General features: G+C 47.0%; 1 non-coding gene across 1 annotated transcript; it reads right to left on the bottom strand.

Annotated features, from left to right (window-relative positions):
• Positions 1-987: 987 nt before the first annotated feature.
• LOC146834895 (U2 spliceosomal RNA) lies at positions 988-1171 on the bottom strand. The gene has a single exon (XR_014960947.1). It is a non-coding gene; the product is annotated as a U2 spliceosomal RNA (small nuclear RNA).
• Positions 1172-21184: the final 20013 nt, after the last annotated feature.

Genomic DNA, 21184 nt, shown 5'->3' with positions numbered 1-21184 from the left:
GTATCCACCAGAAGGCATGCCTCCACCAAACGGGACCCAGATCCATGCCTAGAAAAGCCAGTACCATACTGGGTCTTCGTGTTTTCCCCAGTGCCCATGGCACACCCATCTCCCTCATGATCTCAGGGAAACTGTCCAGCCCTTCTGGCAGTCCGCGGAGTCTGAGGTGCCGACACAAAAGAAGTCATCCAAGACCCACATCGCGCCTTGGTGACCCGTCCGTTCCGTAACTAACCCTTGTAGGAACGTGCCGAAACTTCAAAAGTGCGCCAGACATGGAGCAGCCCATCGGCAATGCTTTGTCCACATACCAGTGACCGCCGAATTGTATGCCCCACAGCTCCAAGTCATCTGGATGAACTGGCAGCAGCCGGAAAGCTGACTGCATGTCGCACTTTGCCATCTGCACTGTTGCGCCCGTGGTCACCACCAGTAACATAGCCACGTCAACAGAGGAGTAAAACACAGTGGCCGCACTTTCCTCAATAAATTCCGTGACCGACCCACCTTTGGGCCATGACCATTGCTGTATCAGCCAAAACTGCCCCTGCTCGTTTTTTTTTTTTTTTTTTTTTTTTTTTCCGGCACCACTCCAATGGGTGACCCCATCAACTTTATGCAACAGCCATTTCCTGAAAGGGGTCCGCCCTGCGGCCCTCCTGTACCTCCTTATCCATTTTCGCTTTTCCCACCTGTGGGCGCTCCTGCGCCAAGTTCAACGTAACTGCCCATCTCCGCACCCTCGTACCGTCCTACACCAAACTAAAACCCCACCAGAAACCCCCAACCGTAGTCACTCCGCCACTGCTTTTATATATATATATATTTTTTATTTTTTTTTATTTTAAGCATGGGAATCTTGCATGATACCACTACACCAGCGGCGCTCGTCCTGTCCGGATAACCCCACAACTTCCCCACCTTAACCGTACTAAGCGCCCTGGGGCCCAGGCCCATCAGCCCCCCTCCCACCTGCCGTGGCTGCTTTTGTGTTGCACCATTCCTGGAGGTACTGCAATACCAGGTTGATGCGTGGATTGGACAGAGCCAGCTCCTATTCCATCTCCCTGTTCCAAAAATCAATTGAATATATGGTCCCCAGATAGAGGGCGCATCAGATATTAACTGGCCGTAAAAATAGTCTTCACCGACCCCGCGAGCCCCATGGTATGTTCTCCCCGCTTCGCTGCCGTATCCCACGCCATGCGCGCCCGGAATTCCTCAGCATACTGAGCCCAGGCATATCCCCCCCTTGTAATTTGCGCTTTCCGTATGACTGCCTTGTATTTACACATGGCCACTAACCTCCCTGGAAGCTCCCCACCGTACCCACTGTCAAAATGAGAAAAGCCGCTGTCCGGTTCCCTATCGTCACAGGCACCTTAAGCCTCCTTGCCCACTCGAATTCCACCTCCTCGGAACCCTCCTTTGCCCTGACCTTCCTATGCCGGAGTTTGACCATTTCCACATATTCCTCCTTCCAAACCTCGTTTTGTTACCAACATCCAATGCCCCCCAAGGGCTTCGCTACCCCCATAAACGGTAACCGTGTGCTCTTCAATTCCTCCTTTTCCACTTGATTTTTTTTTTTTTTTTTTTTGTGTGAGCCCACTGTGGAGCCCGACCCACACCTTGAGATTAAGAGTCTACATGCTCTAACGACTGAGCTAGCCAGGCCCCTCCCCTGTCCTTGCATCAGCTGCCTCTTTCTTGACCGTCCCTTCTCCGCGGTCTTACATTCGTCCCCCGTTTCTGCGCCTTCCTGGCCTACTAGCACATCCATAACGTACTCTCCCTCGTGCAACCTCCCCCCGACCCCCCCCCCACCCCTCTGGAAACCACCACTGGGCGCCCGAGCAAATGTTTATTACCTGGCGCCAGTGCCTCTGTCCGCCGCTCCTCCCGGCGTCCTGTCCTGGGGGCCGAGCTGTTTCCCACCTCGATGTCCGACCCGTGGGCCACGCCTGGCGTCGTGACACATGCAAGAAACTAGCCACAACATTACTCGGCCCCCTGTCCCCCTTGTCCCCCTCACGCAACTCCGTCTTCCATCCTGTCCCGCACCCCCAGCGCTCCCCGCTGGTGGCGCCAACTGCTGGAGTGGTCAACAAACATTCTCCGCTGCGGTGCTCCTCTGCCGATGGTCCCCGGGGCGCCGTGACCCCGTGGGTGTTGGGGCTGGCGAGCCCGTACCGGGCCTACTTATGCCAGCCGCGCCGGGATCCCTCGCCGGTACAGGATACGCCGCCCAAGGCTCCACCCTCCCTTCTCCTTGGTGCCATCGAGCCGCTCCCAGCCCTACCAAGTCTGGCACCCCGCGCCGGTCAAACTGTCGGTCTCCCGCCTGGAAAGAAATGAAGTAGTCTGGTGTGCTGGGCCTACCACCCTCCCGACTCCCCTCCCAGCCTCGCTTACCGGCCCCCAACGTATTTGCTACCCACGCCCGACCCACCGCGCTCCAATCCCCCACCTCCCTCTCGTTTCCGTCCCTGTCCCCCCCCGACGCTCCAAACCCCCTACCCGACCACCCCACCCCTGTCCGCTCGCCCCCGCCCCCCCCCCATCGTCCCCCGCCCTCACCCCCGGACTTCCACCCCTCCTTCGCCACACCGCTCACGCCCCGCCCCCACCCTGCACCCCCTGTCCCCTCGTCCCCCGGCCAGACCCCCTAAACCCGGTCGCCCTCGGCCCAGAACTCCAAATTGTCCAGGCCATCCCAGTACCGACTTCCACCGCGCCTGGGGGTCCCCCTTGCTGCACTCCCCGCCGTCCGCCTGATTCCCCCACCGCCGGTAGCGGGAAACCCCCTGCCCGCCGGCTCCCGACAAAACCCCCCACGCCGTGCTCCCCCCCCCACCCTCCCTGGCTGCTGCGCGCTCCACCATCGAAGCCGAGCGGCCCCACCAAGCTTTTCTTCGCGTTCCCGCCGTTTTTGCTGTAAATTCAAATGCTGAATTTACCTTCCAAATCCCCCTCTCATATCCAGCAACGGTATGCGAATCGTGAAAGTTTGCCATAATTAAATGGGGTCATGGTTCTAAAGCGCTGGGGAAGCACTCACCTAGCTGAAGCATCAGATACACAGACAAGTCACTGGGACTGTCAGCCTCACAAGACCACCCCTGTATGCGAGCGTTTTCAAAGCAGTGACTGTCTAGCTCGCTTTCTCGTCCCCAGTTGCAAGCTATTGTTCATGCCGTCTCGTGTTAGGGAACACTTCTTCCCCTCCCCTGCCCCCGGAGCGGCCGTCCCCAGATGTAGCTCGTCGCCGGTTGTCACCCGGAGCTCGCCCCGCCCCCGCCCAGACGAAGCCCCGCCGTCGCTAATTCCCGCTGTTTCCACCGAATTCGTTGGAATCCCAAAAAGAGGAACCACTTGAGAAAACGCGGGGCGAGTGTGTTCCGTAGTCCACACTGCTCCCGCGTTGCATTTAACTTTTAATCGTTTCGGCAGTCCGCCGAAATGTAAACGAGTTACCGCCTCACCTTCTGCCTGCCCGTGAGAGAAAATATTTCCTACTCCCCGCGCTCCCAGCCACCAGGTCACCAAACTTAAAATGGTGGCTGGGGAGGCGCGCAACTAGCCTATATAGCCCTTGGGCTACTTTTGCCGTAATTGGGCTGCATTTGGGCTATCCCAAAATGCAGCCCAAACTCACAAAATGGCCGCTACGGCCACTCCCCCCCCCTCCCCCTCCCAATCTGCCCGGGAGGCAGACCTCGCTGTGCTCGGCTGCCCCCCAAGCTCCCAATGGCTACAGAGCCAGCGAGCAGTAAGACCAGCGAGTAAACCAGGTCAGGCTCCCCCCACGCCCTCCTGTGCGTTAGCACCCGAACTTGTCACACTTGCCATCTCACGCTCATGGTCTCCATGATGAGATACTTTCAGTTAGCCATCCGATAATCTCTCAGATTGCAGACAAATAATCCTTTGTCTGCATGCTGCAGCGAAGATCAGGCTCAAATTGATTTCAGAAAACAGCACTCCTGCAGCAGCCCGGCCATGTCCACCTGACGGGATCTGTACAAGTTCACGGGTGCAGGTCCCATATTTATATTCACAAGAAAAGGAATCCACACATCAAAGATTACCAGAAACGATTCGCACTCCACGGCTCCAATTCCCAGAGTTTACGAGCGTGTGGGCAGCACTCCCTTCACTCAAAGGATGCTGCAGACAGCACTCATGTTTAAAACTGAGTAGCGTCTGCTAGTGCCTGCGCGCGCATGAGAGAGAAACAAGCAGCGCATGCGCTGCAACAAAAAAGAAGGGCTAATTCACCCACCAATCCCACATCAAACAAGCATTTAAAATGCAATGGGACTCGTATTTAGGCGAGCCCTATTGCATTTTAAACAGAAGTGTGAGCTTTAAAAAGGTACAAACGGGAGGGGGTGGGGGGGTGCTGCCAGAGGCGCAACTAGAGCCAAATTTCGGGGGGGGCTGAGCAAAAATTTCAGGGGGGGGCTGAACTTTAAGCAATAGGCAGAGTGGAGCTGCAGGGGCTCTTAGAAGGGGTGAAACAACAGCGAGGCCTCATTAACATGCAAATGGTCTTTTAAAGACCTGTGAAGTGCTCGGGTGCGGCTGCTTTTTTGCCCGGGAAGGTGTCTCATCCCGGGCTGCCACACACGATGGGGGGGGGGGGCTGAAGCCCTGTGAGTCCAATGGGTGTTGCGCGCCTGGGTGTTGCGCGCCTGGGTGCTGCTTGCTTGAGAAGTCACGGACTGCGGGAGGGAACGGGAAGAGACAGGGAAATGAAACTGTTTTAAAGGTAAAGGGGCTGATAGCTGTGGAAGGACAATAATGACGACATGACCGTCAGGAGGCAGGATTGAGTTTACAAAAACCAATCAGCATGCAGCATTTACGATTGTGGCCAATCACAAAGATAGGAGGAAAGGGGGCGGAGCTTCCCCCACTATTGTGTATACAGCATCTCTCGATGAGACAGCGCATGTGCTGCCTAGCCGAGACCTAAAAAATTAAGAATTAGTATTAACAGCTCAAGATGTAGAGAGCAGAATTTACCAGATAAAATTCCAAGTTTTTTTTGCAAATGAACCTTTTATATATTATGCTCAGTATTGTGCAATCTTTTTTTTAAACCATTTATTTTAGTTAACCTGAAAAGTCTGAACACTTTAATGTTTTTTAGTTTCTACACTGGTTCCATATGTTGCAAAACTAAAGCCATCAGATTCTGCTACATCGTTAGAAAAACTAAGTAATCTAATAGCAGACGTTTACGTTGCATATGGACCGTGAAATGAAATAGTAAAAATTACATTATACTGAGATGTGACAAAAGAACAAAATTAATTATCTTATACCTCCATCGTTCCATAAACACTTTAACCTAACCAATTAAATTCATATTTTTACTAGAAGCAATGAAAAAGTATACAGTTTTACAGGGACCATCCACCATTGCAATTGTATGCAAAGTCAGACAGCCAATAAAGGTGTAAAAGGAAGCATGTCTCAATGAAATGATTTGGTTGCATTTCTAAGTTATAATTAATTGGCCGAAAGCACACATAGGCCGTAACCTGGGGGTTGGCTTATATCATAATTCAGGGAAAGCATTTTCTAGGTACTTTCTCACCTGATGCTGTTCCACTAGAATAAGAAACATTCTTACACTGCTTTTCTAAGGACCCTGTTGGACTTGGCCCTTTTTGCAGGGTCATCCCTGAACTTTTTGCCTTCCTCATTTTTTTTTCTGACCTGTTGTTAGCTGTTTTATGACTCTGGGCACTTTACCACTGCTGATCAGTGCTAAAGTGCATATGCTCTCCATTATAAATTGATGTATGAATTAGTGATTCCATGATTGGTTGGTTTGGTTTACCTGTCAGAACCTAGTACAGTGCACCAGGAGTGCCCAGGGCTTGTAAATCCAAATACTGCTGGTGGGCTTGCAGCACTGGTCATGCCACCCACAGAAGCAGCCTGTAAAAGTGTGTCTAAGGCCTGCAATTGCAGAGCCTGCGTGAAGTCTGGTACTGTCATGCTGACTGGGCAAGTGCACCCACTTGCCAGTCCCTAAACCTTCCCTTTTCTTCATATCAGACACCCCTATGGTAGGCCCAAGGCCAGAGTGCATTGTAAGTATAAGGTAGGACATGCCCTGGTGTGTGTGGCATGTTCTAATAGTGAATTACAGCCAGATTGTTTATCACTATTGCAAGGCTACCTGTTCTCCATAGGCCAGAATGGGCAGTTTGATTATTACATCTTATTATCCTAACTGACTCAGGGAATATGGTAGATATCAAATTTAGTATGCGTGAACTCAAAATGATAAAATACATCTTTTAGTGAAGTTGGTTTTAACATTCTGTGTTTGAAAATACCACTTTTAGAAAGTAGGTATTTTCTTGTCGAACCATTCAAACCTGCATCTGCTAGGCTGTGTATTCCTTGTCTGGAGTTTGAGTGACAGGGCTGGGGGAATTCCAGGAGACAGGGTGAGTCAGCCCAGTGGTGAATAGAGAGATCTGCATCTAGATGGGAGGGAGGAGTTGCACCTGGGACCTGAATAGGGCTGTGCCTTCCCTCCACAATGCTGGCTCCACCTCCTGTGGTGCGTCTGATGTGTCTGCCCTGCACTCTGAAAGGAAAGAAGGAGTCATGTAAACAAAGTGCTCCAGGACTGACCAGAACTGGTTTCGACTAGGCAAAGGCCTCTCTGCCGTCAGAGAACAAAGGAAAACTTAGTATAAATATTGGGACCCCAACCCAAGAACTTTAGATCACTTTGGGAAACAAGAACAAACCTTTGCTGAGGAGTGGAACCAGAAAAAACTGAGGAGAGACTATCCCTAAGCTGAAGTGCTGCTTGGAGGATTGGCATGCAGTGGTTGCCTGACTGCCAAAGAAAGGATAAAGGACTTTGTGTGCATTTTTATTCAACTTGTGTCTGGATCTCCAAGGGCTTGGAAAAGAGCTTGCCTCCTGCTGAAGTCTCAGGGACAACAGACTTCAACCCCCAGTTCCCCTGAGTTCTTTGGAAGTGCCTGCTGCTGTTTTGGGCCTTCTGAGGAACTGCGTGTTGCAAGGAGCTGGAAGCGCGACTCACGGCGAAGAAGCGTGTTGCCGTCGCAGCCGCTGCTGTTGCATCACTGAACTAGGGCGTCGCCGCTGTAGGTGTCGCATTGCACTGCATCACGAGAAGTGTCCCGCAACACCGAAGAAGCGTGTCGCGGTCGCAGCCGCTGCCATCGCATCTCTGAAGAAGGGTGCCGCCGCTGGAGCTGTCGCATTGCACCGCATCACGAGAAGAGTCTCGCAACAAAGAAGAAAGCGTGGCACCATCGCAGCCGCTGCCGTCACATCTCTGAACAAGGGTGTCGCAGCTGTAGCTGTCGCATTGCACCGCATCAAGAAAAGCTCCTCGCATCCACGGAGAAGCGTTCCGCCGACAGAGCTGCTGTCGTCGCATCACTGATCAAGGGTGTCGCTGCTGCAACTGTCGCATCGAGCGGAAGCGTCTCGCATCGTTGGAGAAGAGTGTCGCCGCTGTCATCGCATCACTGGACAAGGGTGTTGCCGCTACAGCTGATGCATCGAGCCGACATCTCTTGCCAAATTGGAGAAGCGTGCTGCATCAGGAAGATCTTCACGTCCTTATTTCTTTGCACCACAATCTTCAATGCATCACCGTCCTTGCAACACTTTCGTTGGCCTGCGTGTTGCATCTAAAGGTACATTAAACTAAGAGTGTCGCACTTAAAGAACTAAAGCGAACTGAGTTAAAACAAAATTTTTTAAGTGTCAGTATTGTGGATTTTTGTCGTTTATGGTCTTTTGTTAAATCTATATAAAGAATACTTATTTTTTATATAAAACGTGTGTGGTGTCCATCTGTAATGTTGTCACTTGATTACTGTATGTGTTCACAAATGCTTTACACACTTCCTCTGAGATAAGCCTGTCTGCTCATGCCAAGCTACCAAGAAGGTGAGCAGGGGTTATTTTAGGAGTGTACCCCCTTACCCTGAATAGAGGCAAGGGTCCCTATTTGTCACAAGTGCATACCTGTGCCAACTAGAGACCCCCAAATCTAACAGACCCATACTGGTGTCCTCACTGCACTCACTGGTCTTGAAGAAACGTCTCAGATCCACTTGGACCACCAGAGCATGAAACATGTCGACCTGACCTAGCATCAACCAGACTATGTTTATGCTGCATTCACAAGACAGTCGTGCTTCCTTAACCGGCACCAACTGCTAAGTTTTTCTTGACCTTCTTTTAATTTATCCAAGGGTTCCCCCAATAAACTCACCTTATGATATTCTTTAGGGTAATTTTAAACTCACACTTACACTATGTGGCTGCACACACCCGAATACACCATAACACCTTTTTCTTTAAAAAGATCTCCATTAAAGAGCATTCTTGCGGGTCCCGTGGGGCATGGCAGCACCGGCCCAATGAGGAACATAAAGCCAGATGATGAAGAATGACACCCATATGGGTGTGTGACGGCACCACTTCCTAGTTAGGAAGATCCCCTCCACATTACCCCTCATCGAACCACTTTCTCACTAGTAATCCTATTCCCCTCTCTTTTCGATAGGAATAAGTACCCCATCCATGCGATTAGGCTCACTAATCCCCTTTAGGAGCGTGGGTACTGGACCTTTATTGTGCTCCTTGTCCCCCTCTCTCTTTTGTTGTGATGCAGATCCTGTAGGCCCATTAAACATCTCTAAGTTCCTCTGCCAAATGCACCTGTCCAAAACGTTTGATCCCTGTTACATGGTCAGTTGTGGACAACATTTCTGATTTCTTGGGCCTAGAAATACAGTTTTCATTAAGGAATCACATTGTTCATTATTATAAGGTTACTTTTCTGCTAAAATGATCAAAAATCTGCTTTCATCATGGTTTTAGATTTGTTACACTTAGAGCAAAATACATTTAAATCATATTCCTAGAATTTTGTGAAGTAAAGATATCAATTATTAAAAACATGTTTTGCAGTTTTTTATATCACTAAACGACCCAAAGGCATCAGAGTGCTTTACATGAGCACCAGTTGCATTACAGATGGAAACATATGTTTTTAGGCATGGGGAGATTAAGTGATTTTCCCAGAATCACATGATGTTTGAGCTGTCCGTCAAACTCGAACCTGGTTCCCCAGCTTCAAAGTCAGAGCTCTAGCCATTAAGCTGCATCCCACATTATACCTAAGGACATTCATATAGACTCCATCTTAATGTACACGGCGAAAAGAGCTTTTGGATATTTCATCACACTGTTTCCAATATGTGGTGTGACATATATATAATATATGTATATTACCTACTGGTGGTCGCCAGTAGGTAGCTATAGTTAGGACCATGTTTCCATAGGAAAAGGGTTTTTTGACATGCCTATATCTTTGATGCCGTTTGTCAAATCCTCAAAGAATGTTCCCAAATTCGTGCTAAAGTGATCCTTGTTGTGCATTGAAAGTTTCGGGGCGATCAATCAAGCGAGGGCCGAGGAAAAGAGGGGGTCAAAAAAAGTATGTTTGCCCTATTAATTCCTATAGAGTCTTTAGATACGCCTGCAGCACTCACACGCCCACTGGCAGACCCACTCAGACACTAATGCACCCACTCACACACCCACTGACAGGCACACTCAGACACTGATGCACCCATTCACAGACCCACTCAGATACTCACACACCCACTTACACATCCCCTCACACACCTACTCAAACCTACTCAGACACTCTCACATGTACTCATACACCCACTCAGACACTCATGCACCCATTCACGGATGCACTCAGACATTCTCACACCCACTCACAAAACCACTCAGGCACTCATGCATCCACTCACAGAACTGCTCAGACATGTACACTCACTCACAGTCCCACTGAGACAGTCATGCACCCACTTACAGACCCACTCATACTCTCTCACACCACTCACAAACAAACTCAGAGATTCACGCACCAACACACACATATATATGTGTGTGTGTATATATATATATAAAAACTTAATTAGTGAGAATTAATCATGTGATATGGACTAAGTGGCGAAACTCATATATTCTCCAAGCCGTGTCTCACACAGATCAAATGCAGTATAGGGCTCCACAAAGAAAAGGGGTAGCACTGCCTGGTATGCTTCCAAAACTAATTTTTGGGTTTTATTTTTAGCAGGGAAGTGCATATGGTGACAAGAAGGTTTGGTGTGATATATATGGCCATATCCCAAAGGCGGTTGCCACTGGGTAGTTATAGTTAGGATCGTGTTTGCATAGAAAATGCATTTTTTCCCTCAAAAGTTTCCAAAAAAGTGCTACTTTTTGACTAGTTTGAGCATGGCAAGCTTCAGGATCCACTACGACGGATACCACGGTACAGCAGGCTCCCCACGGAAGGACCTCGTATATGATACTTTAACCCTGAAGAAGCCCATGTTTGGGCGAATCATGTTGGCTGTGGTTGTACCGAACTCTGGATTAACCCCTTCGCTGCCAGGCCTTTTCCCCTCCTGTGCCACGCCCTTTTTTGGCTATTTGGGTTAGTGCACGCTGAGGCCCCTGTAACTTTTTGACCACATAAGGTATCCACGCCAAATTTGCGTCCTTTTCTTCCAACATCATGGGGATTCTGAAGGTACTCGGGGTTTGTGGATTCCCCTGGAGGGGTCACAGAAATGAGCCAAAATACAGCAAAATGTAGGTTTTTTTTGGGAAAATGGGAAAAACGGGCTGCAAATGAAAGCATCTGGATTTTTCCCTGCAAATGTTATCAAAAAAGTGTTTGTGGGGATGAAATCACCATTTTCCCAGCTTTTAGGGGATACCAGACTTTTGTCAGAAACCCAACATTTTTTACACATTTTTGGCATTTTTCTGGGACATAGCCTATTTTTGCTATTTCTTGTGCTTTCAACCTCCTTCCAGTTAATGGTAGAAATGGGTACAAAAGCAATAATGGATCCTGGAAAGCTATACATTTTAGAGAAGTAGACAAAATTCTGAATTCAGCAAGGGGTCATTTGTGTAGATCCATCAAGGTTTCTTTATAGAAACTAACAGTTAAATATAGGATACACTGAAAATTTGTTGAAAAAAGCGCCTTTTGTGTCAACGTTTTCACATGTAACTTCTTCTAATTTTGTCAGCTCTTTGAAAGCAATATACCGTTACATCCGCTGGACATTACTGGTTGTGGGGATATATAGGACTTGTAGGTTCAGCAAGAACCTGACGAACCCAGAGCCAAAAACTGAGCAGCAACTTGCAATGGTTTTTTATTATGTACCGCGTATATAGTAATTATTCTGTAAAAATGTGTACATGGAAAAATCGGTATGAAAGACACCTATGTATTTCTGAAATGGGAACAAAATATAGAGTTTAGAAACAGTAGATATTTGCACATTTTCAAAATTGGGATACTCATGAGAATTATCAGTCATTTTTTAGAATGACTTCTTTTTTACACAATGTCTTTCTTTTGGAAGGCAGAAATGCATCGAAAGTCAATAGGTAATAACAGTTCCTTTACAAATCTGAATTACCCTAAGTCTCACGATATAAATGGTACCTCATTTGTAGGGGTAGGCATAGTGCCTACGACAGGAAATGGCTCAAAACCCAACGTGAATACACCACATTTTCACATTGCAAAATTACCCTTTTTTAGCAAAGTGCCTAGCTGTAGTTTTGTAACCCTAGCTCTGCCGGCACCTAGGGAAACCTAGCAAACCTATACATTTTTTAAAACTAGACACGCCGGGGAATCCAGGATGGGGTGACTTGACTGCCTCCCACCAGGTTCTGTTACCCAGAATCCCTTGCAAACCTAAAAAATTGCCAAAAAAACACCTTTTCCCCACATTTCTCTGGTGGAAAGTTCTGGAATCTGCGTGGATCCACAAATTTCCACGCACCCCGCGTTCCCCAAAGTCTTCCGAGAAAAATGGTACCTCACTTGTGTGGGTCAGCCTAGTGCCCGCGACAGGAAACTGTGCAAAACGTAACGTGGACACACCTCAATTTCACAGCGAAAAATGACCCTTTTTTGGCAAAGTGCCTAGTTGTAGTTTTTGAACCATAGCTCTGCCGGCAACTAGGGAAACCTAGCAAACCTATACATTTTTGAAAACTAGACACCCAGGGAAATCCAGGATGGGGTGACTTGACTGCCTCCCACCAGGTTCTGCTACCCAGAATCCCTTGAAAACCTAAAAAATTGCCAAAAAACCACATTTTCCCCACATTTCTGTGGTGGAAAGTTCTGGAATCTGCGTGGATCCACAAATTTCCACGCACCCCGCGTTCCCCAAAGTCTTCCAAGAAAAATGGTACCTCACTTGTGTGGGTCGGCCTAGTTCCCGCGACAGGAAACTGTGCAAAACGAATCGTGGACACACCTCAATTTCGCAGTGAAAAATGAACCTTTTTTGGCAAAGTGCCTAGCTGTAGTTTTTGAACCCTAGCTCTGCCGGCACCTAGGGAAACCTACCAAACCCACACATTTCTGAAAACTAGACACCCGGGGGATTCCAGGGAGGTATGGCTTGTGTGGATCCCCCAACGTTTCCTTACCCAGATTGCCCTGCAAACCTCAAATTTAGCTGAAAAAACATTTTTCACACATTTTTGTATGGGAAAGTTGTGGCATCACCGGGCTGACACAAATTTCCTACCACCCAGCGTTCCCCCAGGTCTCATGATAAAAACGGTGCCTAACTCGTGTGGGAGGCTCGAATACCCGCGACAGGCAAGGGCCCACAACGTAGTGTGCCTCAACAGCCAAGGGTCCTAAACGTAGTGCGCCTCACTACGTTTTGGGCCCTTGCCCGTGGCGGGTCCTTAGGCCTCCCACAAGAGTGAGGCACCGTTTTTCTCAGGAGACCCGGGGGAACGCTGGGTGGTAGGAAATTTGTGTCAGCCCGGTGATGCCAGAACTTTCCCACACAAAAATGTGTGAAAAAAGTGATTTTTTTCAGCTAAATTTGAGGTTTGCAGGGCATTCTGGGTAAGGAAACATTGGGGGATCCACGCAAGCCATACCTCCCTGAAATCCCCCGGGTGTCTAGTTTTCAGAAATGTGTGGGTTTGGTAGGTTCCCCTAGGTGGCCACCGAGCACCGGGCCAAAAACCCAGGTGACCTCCCTTGCAAAACCAGGTCGTTTTGAGGTAGGCAATTTTCATGTCGCCTCAATACGGTTTCCAACGATACCTCTCCCATCTTTCTACGTGCTCAGGGGGCTGAGATAGCCCCCTGAGCACGTACAAAGTGAAACTGAAATGAGCCTCTTGGCTCATTTCAGTTTCATTTTTAGTGTAAAGACGTCGGCGCGACGTGCGCGCCGATCGTCATTACACTGAAAGCAGGGGGGGGCCTCGGGAGCTGGGGAAGCTCTTCCCCAGCTCCCGAGGCTATTTTGGTTAAAAGGGAATCCCTCTGGTGCCCGCACCAGAGGGATTCCCCGGGAATGCCTCATGACGAGCTGGACTCGTCATGGGCACAGCGCGACTGTGCTCCATGACGAGTCCAGCTCGTCATGGGCACAGAAGGGGTAAAAGAACACTTGAAATTACAAGCCTTGCGTGGACTCTCCAATTAAATTATAATACTGTATGAACACAGTGAAACGTGTATTGTATTGCCTCTCATACCCTTGTGAATGTGAACTTATTTTATGGTCTTTTCGGCAGCTGGCCATCTGAGGTGGGCAATACTGGATAGTGACATGTCTAGGCAGTGCATTCATCTATAACCTAGCTGCTTTCTTCTGTAACTATCAAGCTTCAGGATGATCTGTCAAGTGGGGGACAAGAAAAAGGGGGTCCAAAAACGTGTTTCCCCATTCATTTCCCCATACAGACTTTAGACATAGCTACTGCATAAATTGCAGAATGGATTTGCACCAAATGTGGCAGAAAGGTACATCTATGTCCAGAAAGAGTGCTTTTTGTAATTTGGTGTAAATTTATTTAGTAGTTTTTGAGCAATTAATGCTCACAATCTGTGCATATCTAGCGACGTGGAGCCTCTGTGTATCCCAACAGATCTTCAAGCTGAGATCTGATTGGCTGGCACCACCTCAACCAGGAAGTAGTGGCAGCCATCTTAGGACTTGGGACATGAGTCCTAAAAAAAATGAAAAAAAGGCACAAGAAGGCAGGGTAGGACTACCCTGACTCTCTGGGAATGGTGGTTGTGAACCCCCCCCCCAAAAAACTGTCAATATTTTTGCCGCACAATCACATGGGATCCGCAAATCTGCAGCAAAATCTGTTGTCGTTCCCAGGCACCTCCTCCACCCAGACCTGGTGCATTTTGGAGGGGTGGATGCAGCCTCCCTCCTCAAGCCGCATATGGGCTAGGGGACCCCATCTCCTGGGCCTGGTATACTTCTTAAGGGACGGAGGTGCACCGTCCCGCTCATCAAACCTCTAAAGAACCAGCTCAGATACATTGTCCCAGGTAGCCTAACCAGGGACGTAGCAGTTTCCCTTCCTGCAGTGGCACTGGCAGGGAAACTTGTGTTTGCTCTTGCTTGGTGAGAGCATTTTCAAAACTCCCACCAAGTGAAAGGGTAAGGAAATAGGACTTAGTGCAGGTTTCCCCCACTGTTTGCCCCATTTGGACTTTTAGCTGCTGTTTTTGAGTCTGAGAGTGCATGGATCCCTGCTAGCCAGACCCTAGTGGCATTGTTCTGACCCATCTCAAAAAGTATGTCGAATTGGATGTTATCAATTGGCAAGTACTGACTCACTTTTAAGTCTCTATTCCATGGTACACAGGGTACCAAGGAAATGTAATGCAGAGTGTCCACCCGGGGCTGCAGTACTGTTTGTGCCACTCTGAGTTTGACAAATGACAAAATGGTCAACAGCCTGCCACTGCAGGCTGGAATAGCAGTGTGTGCACTGCTAGTTCAACTTTGCCATTACCATTAATGGCAAAACTCCCACTTCCATTAATATTATGTGCAAGTCTCCTGTAAGAAAGGCCTATGAAGCACTATAGCAGGGAGATAAATATTACAAAGTTGGAAATATATTTTTCATATGTCTTAACAGAAACTCTCCCAAATTGCCATTTTGCTTTGGAAGGGTTAGTAGCCCAATTGGCTAACACGGGTTTACCAGCTGGCACCCCAGCCTGGCTGCATTCTGAAAGGGGCTACCTAACTGGGTACTGTAAGGTATCAAATTACTCATGGTATTAAATCTGACTTGATGGCCAAGTCGAGAATGATGTCACTTTTAAAGTTAAGAAATATTTAGAAAGTTGCAACCCTGTGACCTAGCTGGTCCTGTGGCTTTGCTCAAGCCCTGAACAACCAACAGCTTTCTGCCCATCTGGGGAGATGTGTGAATGCCCGCCGGTCAGGAACAAAGGCAGTTGCCGCAGAATGAGGCGAGAACTCCTCTCCCAAGGGGTGTTAGCACAAAAGGCAAGCTTCAAAGAAGAAGCTGCATTTCAAGGGTCGCCTGAGAGTACACTGCCAAGCAGGCTGCATTTTGTTCCTGTAGGCAAGTTGGAGACAGGACCAGAGAGGAAAAATCTGTACCCAAACCTTTAATTCCAGGGGCGTGTAGCCTTCAGGGAGCCACACCTCTGGGGTAGGCTGCCGAGCTCCTGACACTTGAGAGAAGCTCAAACATCTTGAGATGGCAAGAATATTGCACTCTTAGATAGCTAAATACCACACATCACCTGCACTTTGTCACCAAAAAGGCTGGGACCTACTATCCGATTAACTAGTAACCGCGTTGTCCCCTCTGGGCACTTTCTCAGGTTAAAATAGGCACCCATGACACACTGAACCTCAGATCGTACTGGAATTAAAGAGAAGACTGTAGAACGACTGCTCTGCTGCCCATAACCTGCACAAAGAGAAGCTGCACTGTCGAGAGGAGTGCACACGCTGCACTTTTGGGCTCATGAGATTGGGGCTTTGCCTGCGGCTCCTGGCATGAGAAAAGTTTATTTCTCACTTTCACCCACAGTGGTGACTCCGAGGATTAGTCAGCTGATCCTCGGGAACCGGCTCCAGGGACACAAGAGCTGAAAGAGCCCACACCAACAAGTTGGTAGCCATTGCAGAAGTATTGCCACTAACAGTTGTCGGGCACACAAAAGGATAACCAACAGATGCACCCATGATTGCCATACCAGGGAGTGCTATCAAAGTTTGGATTTGTCATACCCAAGGGACACCAGCCATCACCTAAGGATTTTTCCCCAACAGCATTGGTAAGTGACCAGTAGCCCAGCATCGGCTGAGCAACTATTGCAACATAGAGGAATGCGAGGAACCCCAATCTCCGTGGCCAAAGTGACCCTCATCACTCATGTACTGAGGGACAACCCCAGAGACACACCGGTCGACTGCACCACAACCGAAGCATCCTTTGACCATCTTTTGCCTGCATCCTCAGCATTAGGGCCACTCCATTGATGTCTATGATGGCTGTCCTAAAAAGTTTGGAACTTGCTTCAAAAACTCTCTAGTGCCAGGTAACTTTCCAAAGTATCCCCTCTGGGCCCCTAGACCTTTTCCTGGTGGATTTATTCATGCAACAGAAGCTGGAGTACCTGCAGTAATTCTTTCAAACTTTTGAAAAGTTTACTAATGTTTTGTTGACCAATGCATGCTTGCAGTTGCATTTAAAAGTGATAACACCTCTAAAATCTGTATCTCTAGGACCCTCTTGTGGATTTTGATGAACTGGGTCTCTAAAACTGCATAAAAATATGCTCTATTCTAATAAATTATTGTTGTGTCTCTTTATTGGTGTGTGACTTTTTTATTCTGTTGTTTAGTGCTGTTAAATGCTTTACACTAAGTTCCTTTGCCAAGCCTTACTGTTTGCAGCCACAGCTACCCAGGGTTAAGTAAACATTACTGACTGGATCCAGTATTGGATTTACAAGTGTACTCAACTATAAGGCCCCACAGCCAAATCCGATCGTACACCCAAATCCTCACAGGGAGCACACATCAAGTCCACTCCCAGCTGGGCGGGAGCTTCAGAAATGCCCCCACCCTCTGGGTATGGACTTTTTATCTGTTTCCATGACCACACTGAAGCAGGCAGGGAAACAGAGGAAAGGATTGCTGTCACATACAGGAAGCAGCATTATTAGAAGTAACCTACTGGCGGAAGCAATGCCAGCTCCCGCTGTATGCCGGGAGCTAGTTGAGGGAATGGTGGCCTTGGGGCCCCCTGCAGCTCCTAATGATTCTACAGTGGGTGCCCTGGTTGGGCTCCAGGGCACCCATCTTTAACAACTGTGGACCCCTGAGATGGCGTCCCTGGGCCAAAAGTGGCCCAGGGAGGGGGCACGTGCCCCCACCCCTTATTTTAAATAAGTGGCCGTGGGAAATGGGGTCCCCAGGACCTATCAAGGCTCAGGGATTGGGACTGAGGAACTCCCCCTTTAATTTTCATAGTGACGTTGGGGGATGAGGTACCCATGTCCTAAAAAGTCTTAGGGGCCACGAGGCTCCCCTTCCATCTAAATAAAAACTATCCCTGGGGGATGGGGTCCCCAGGGCCTAATACGGCTTCGGGAGGGGGGCTCACAGCCCCATCCCCTGAATAAAAAAAAGGCCGTGGGATAGGCTCCCAGGGCCTAATAATACTTGGGTAGGGGGTCGACTCTGAAATAAAGAGGCCCTGGGCAATGGGGTACGTAGGGCCTAAGGAGGTTTGGGGAGGGTGCCATGTCACCACCTTCGTCTTTAAAATATACATGGCCATGTGGGGTCAGCTGCCTTTGGGGAATTTGGGCACAGGGCTCGGCCGCAGGCCAGGCCTTGTGGCCAACCCTCCATCTGGCATGGCCAAAGGGCCTGTGGCCAACCTCCCATTATGCACGACCGAAAACCCTGCTTAGTGTGGTAATTAAATACCACTTTAAGTTAAAGAAAACCTATAAATTTAAAGAAACAAACATAGATTAAAGTGATGTTATAGTTAGGTAAAATGTTCAGTAACAAAGTAACATTTTAAACTTAAAAGCCACTGAAATTCACCAGTTATAGTTATCTCATGTAACTTTAACTCGTGCCCTAAGGCAACTATAACTCGTGCCCACGCATTCACTCCTAATTACCCCACAAATTACATCACTCATTACATCTTCTATGACATCATTGAGAGCATCACTGCGCATAGAGGGGCAGTGAGTTATTGTTACACTTTGGGGCACCAGTTGTAGTTACTTGAGATAACTATAACTGGTGAATTTCAGTGGTTCTTAGAGTTTAAAATGTTACATTGTTACTGAAAATTTCACCTAACTCTAATGTTAATTTAACCTTCGTTTTTCAGTGAAAAAATAAATAAATGTATATATATATACATTATATATATATATATATATAAATATTATTAGTAATATTATCTGACGTCATCAGCAGAGGATTGCGGTCGCGTGAGTTATAGTTGCCTGCACTAACTATAACGGGGGAATTTCATTGGTTTTTCAAGAGTAAAATGTCCTGCTAACTATAACATGTGTGAAACCTATGGTTTTTTCAGTGAATTTGCAAGGTTTTTTAAATGCTAATTCCTAACTATAACGTGTGTGAAACCTATGGTTTTTTCAGTGAATATATATATAGTTTGGACTGCGGTCGGGGGTTCCTTTAGCTTGAACCCTTTCCGTTATTATGTTCTCTTGTTTTATTGATTTCCATGCACCTTCCTCCCCTCAGTGGCAGACACTGTGTTTTTTCTATGTATACTTCTCCATATCTCTATGTTTCCATATCGATACTTCGTACCGTTTTTCCCCTTCATTCTCAGATTATCAATATTTCCCTTATTAATATTTCTCTTTCTTACACCCCCCCTTTTTTTCCTGGGGGGACATAGGTGTCTATCTAGATATCTGTAATTGTTTCTTAATATTTTACGTCTATATTTTACGTCTATGGTTGTGTGTGTGTGTTTGTCTGCAAATGAAATACAGAACATACCTGCAGAAACCGATGGGGTGTGCTCGACTCTGTCCGTAAATATTGGATTGCGATTTTCCAAGTATATATATATATATATATATTATCTACTGGCGGTCGCCAGTAGATAGTTATAGTTAGGACCGTGTTTCCATAGGAAATCTGCAACATTCTATTTGGAATAACTTTCGCGCCGGTTGACGAACCCTCGCGAAATTTTCAAAATACGTGGGGCGCTCCGCTCCGCTCCTTCCCTGAAAGTCTCGGGCGGATTCGTCAAGCGGAGGCTGAGAAAAAAGGGGGGTCCCAAAACGCGTTTTCCCCATGCAATTTTCCATAGGGACCTTTAGTCCAAGGTACAGCCCTAACGGCTGAACAGAATTACTTGAAATTTGGCAGAGAGGTAGTCCTCAGCTCAGGGATGTGCCTTTTGCATATATGGAGTCAATCTGTTCAGTAGTTCCTGAGAAAATCAAAAGTAAAATCATATATATATGTGGGCGGAGCCTAACCACACATCTCATCCTGAGATCTGATTGGCTGTCAGCACTTCATCCAAGAAGTGTTGGCAGCCATCTTGGGACCAATATACATGATAGCACCTCATTAAAAAGCATTGCAGTTAATAGAAGGTTTTAAGACTTTAGTTACATTATAAATCATTTGTTGATGGTACCATACTCATTTTAGGAATTGTGGTATGTTCTAAGGTGATTTCACCATGTGAAAAAGCCTTCTGCTGGGATATCATGATTGAGAGAAAAATATTTTCTCATGCTTTTCCCACAGAGGTTTGGAAGGTGATCTATAAGCTAAACTGAGAGCTTATTTTCTGTGAATTCACATTATCTTTCTCAGTCATGTGAGAATGAAGTCTGACATTCTCAGTAAAACATGTACATCCAACAAGGGCAGAGACTGTCAGTTGATTCCTTTGTGTTCTACTGCAGCTTCCCAGAGTGTTCCAAAGAACAACTAGAGCGCTAACAGTCCTACTTATGATAAGCGTATGGCACACCTGAAGCCATCTTGCTTGGATTAAAGTGGTAACTCTTAAAACATTTAATTTAAAAAGGAACAAAATGAGGGGGTTCATTTTTCCATAAAAAGTATGATTAGTGCTGCAGAAAGAAAAATTAGGGCACATTTTGAGTGACTTCTCAAATCCTCTTCTATTTCATTAAAAAATTCTGACATGCAGACTGAAACATGCACTTTCAATACCAGCAGCAGTTTTCCCTGGTGAGCAGTAGCTTTACTACAGTGATCTAATGAGCAAAAAGAGTGCTAACATTCTGAATTTATGGCAAATGTGTGACACATCTGAATGCCTTCTTGATGGAATCAAAGTAAAAAACTGAAAGTATTTCCTACTGAGGAGACTGCAGTAAATGAGGAAATTAGGAAACTTCATAACAAATAAGTCTCCCAAGATGGCCACCAGAGACAAAAGAGCCCAAATGTAGCCCAAATATCACCCAGATGTAGCCCAAGTATAGCCCAATGACAGAATGTCCCAGAGTGTTCTTAAAAACAACTAGAGCGCTTACTGTCTTCATTATGACAAAAGTATGGCACACCTGAAGCCATCTTGATTGGAATAAACTGGTAACACTTAAAACATTTAATTTAAAAAGGAACACAATGAGGGGGTTCATTTTGCCATAGAAATTATGATTAATGCTGAAGAAAGAAAATGAGGGCAAATTTTGAGTGACTTCTCAAATCCTCTTCTATTTCATTAAAAAATTCTGACATGCAGACTGAAACATGCACTTTTAATACCAGGAGCAGACTTCCATGGTGAACAGTAGTTTTACTACAGTGATCTAATGAGCAACTAGAGTGCTAACATTCAGAATTTATGGCAAATGTGTGACATATCTGAATACCTTCATGATAGAATCAAAGTAAAAAACTGAAAGCATTTCCTACTGAGCAGACTGCAGTACATGAGGAAATTAGGAAACTTCATAACAAATAAATCTCCCAAGATGGCCACCGGAGACAAAAGAGCCCAAATGTAGCCCAAAATCACCCAGATGTAGCCCAAATATAGCCCAATGACAGAAGTGTGCAAAACACTTATTATTTTGTGTTTTTGCAGTGTTATATAGTGCAGACTTGTCAGGTATTGGAGTGCTTTACATGAGCATTGGTTACATCACACAAGAACAAATTCATTTTGGTTGTAGACATGGGGAGACTAAGTGATTTGACCAGAATCA

This window comes from Triturus cristatus, chromosome 4_2 (genome assembly GCF_964204655.1).
Source record: "Triturus cristatus chromosome 4_2, aTriCri1.1, whole genome shotgun sequence".
Taxonomy (NCBI): Eukaryota; Metazoa; Chordata; class Amphibia; order Caudata; family Salamandridae; genus Triturus; species Triturus cristatus.
This window is presented reverse-complemented; position numbering and strand designations above follow the sequence as displayed.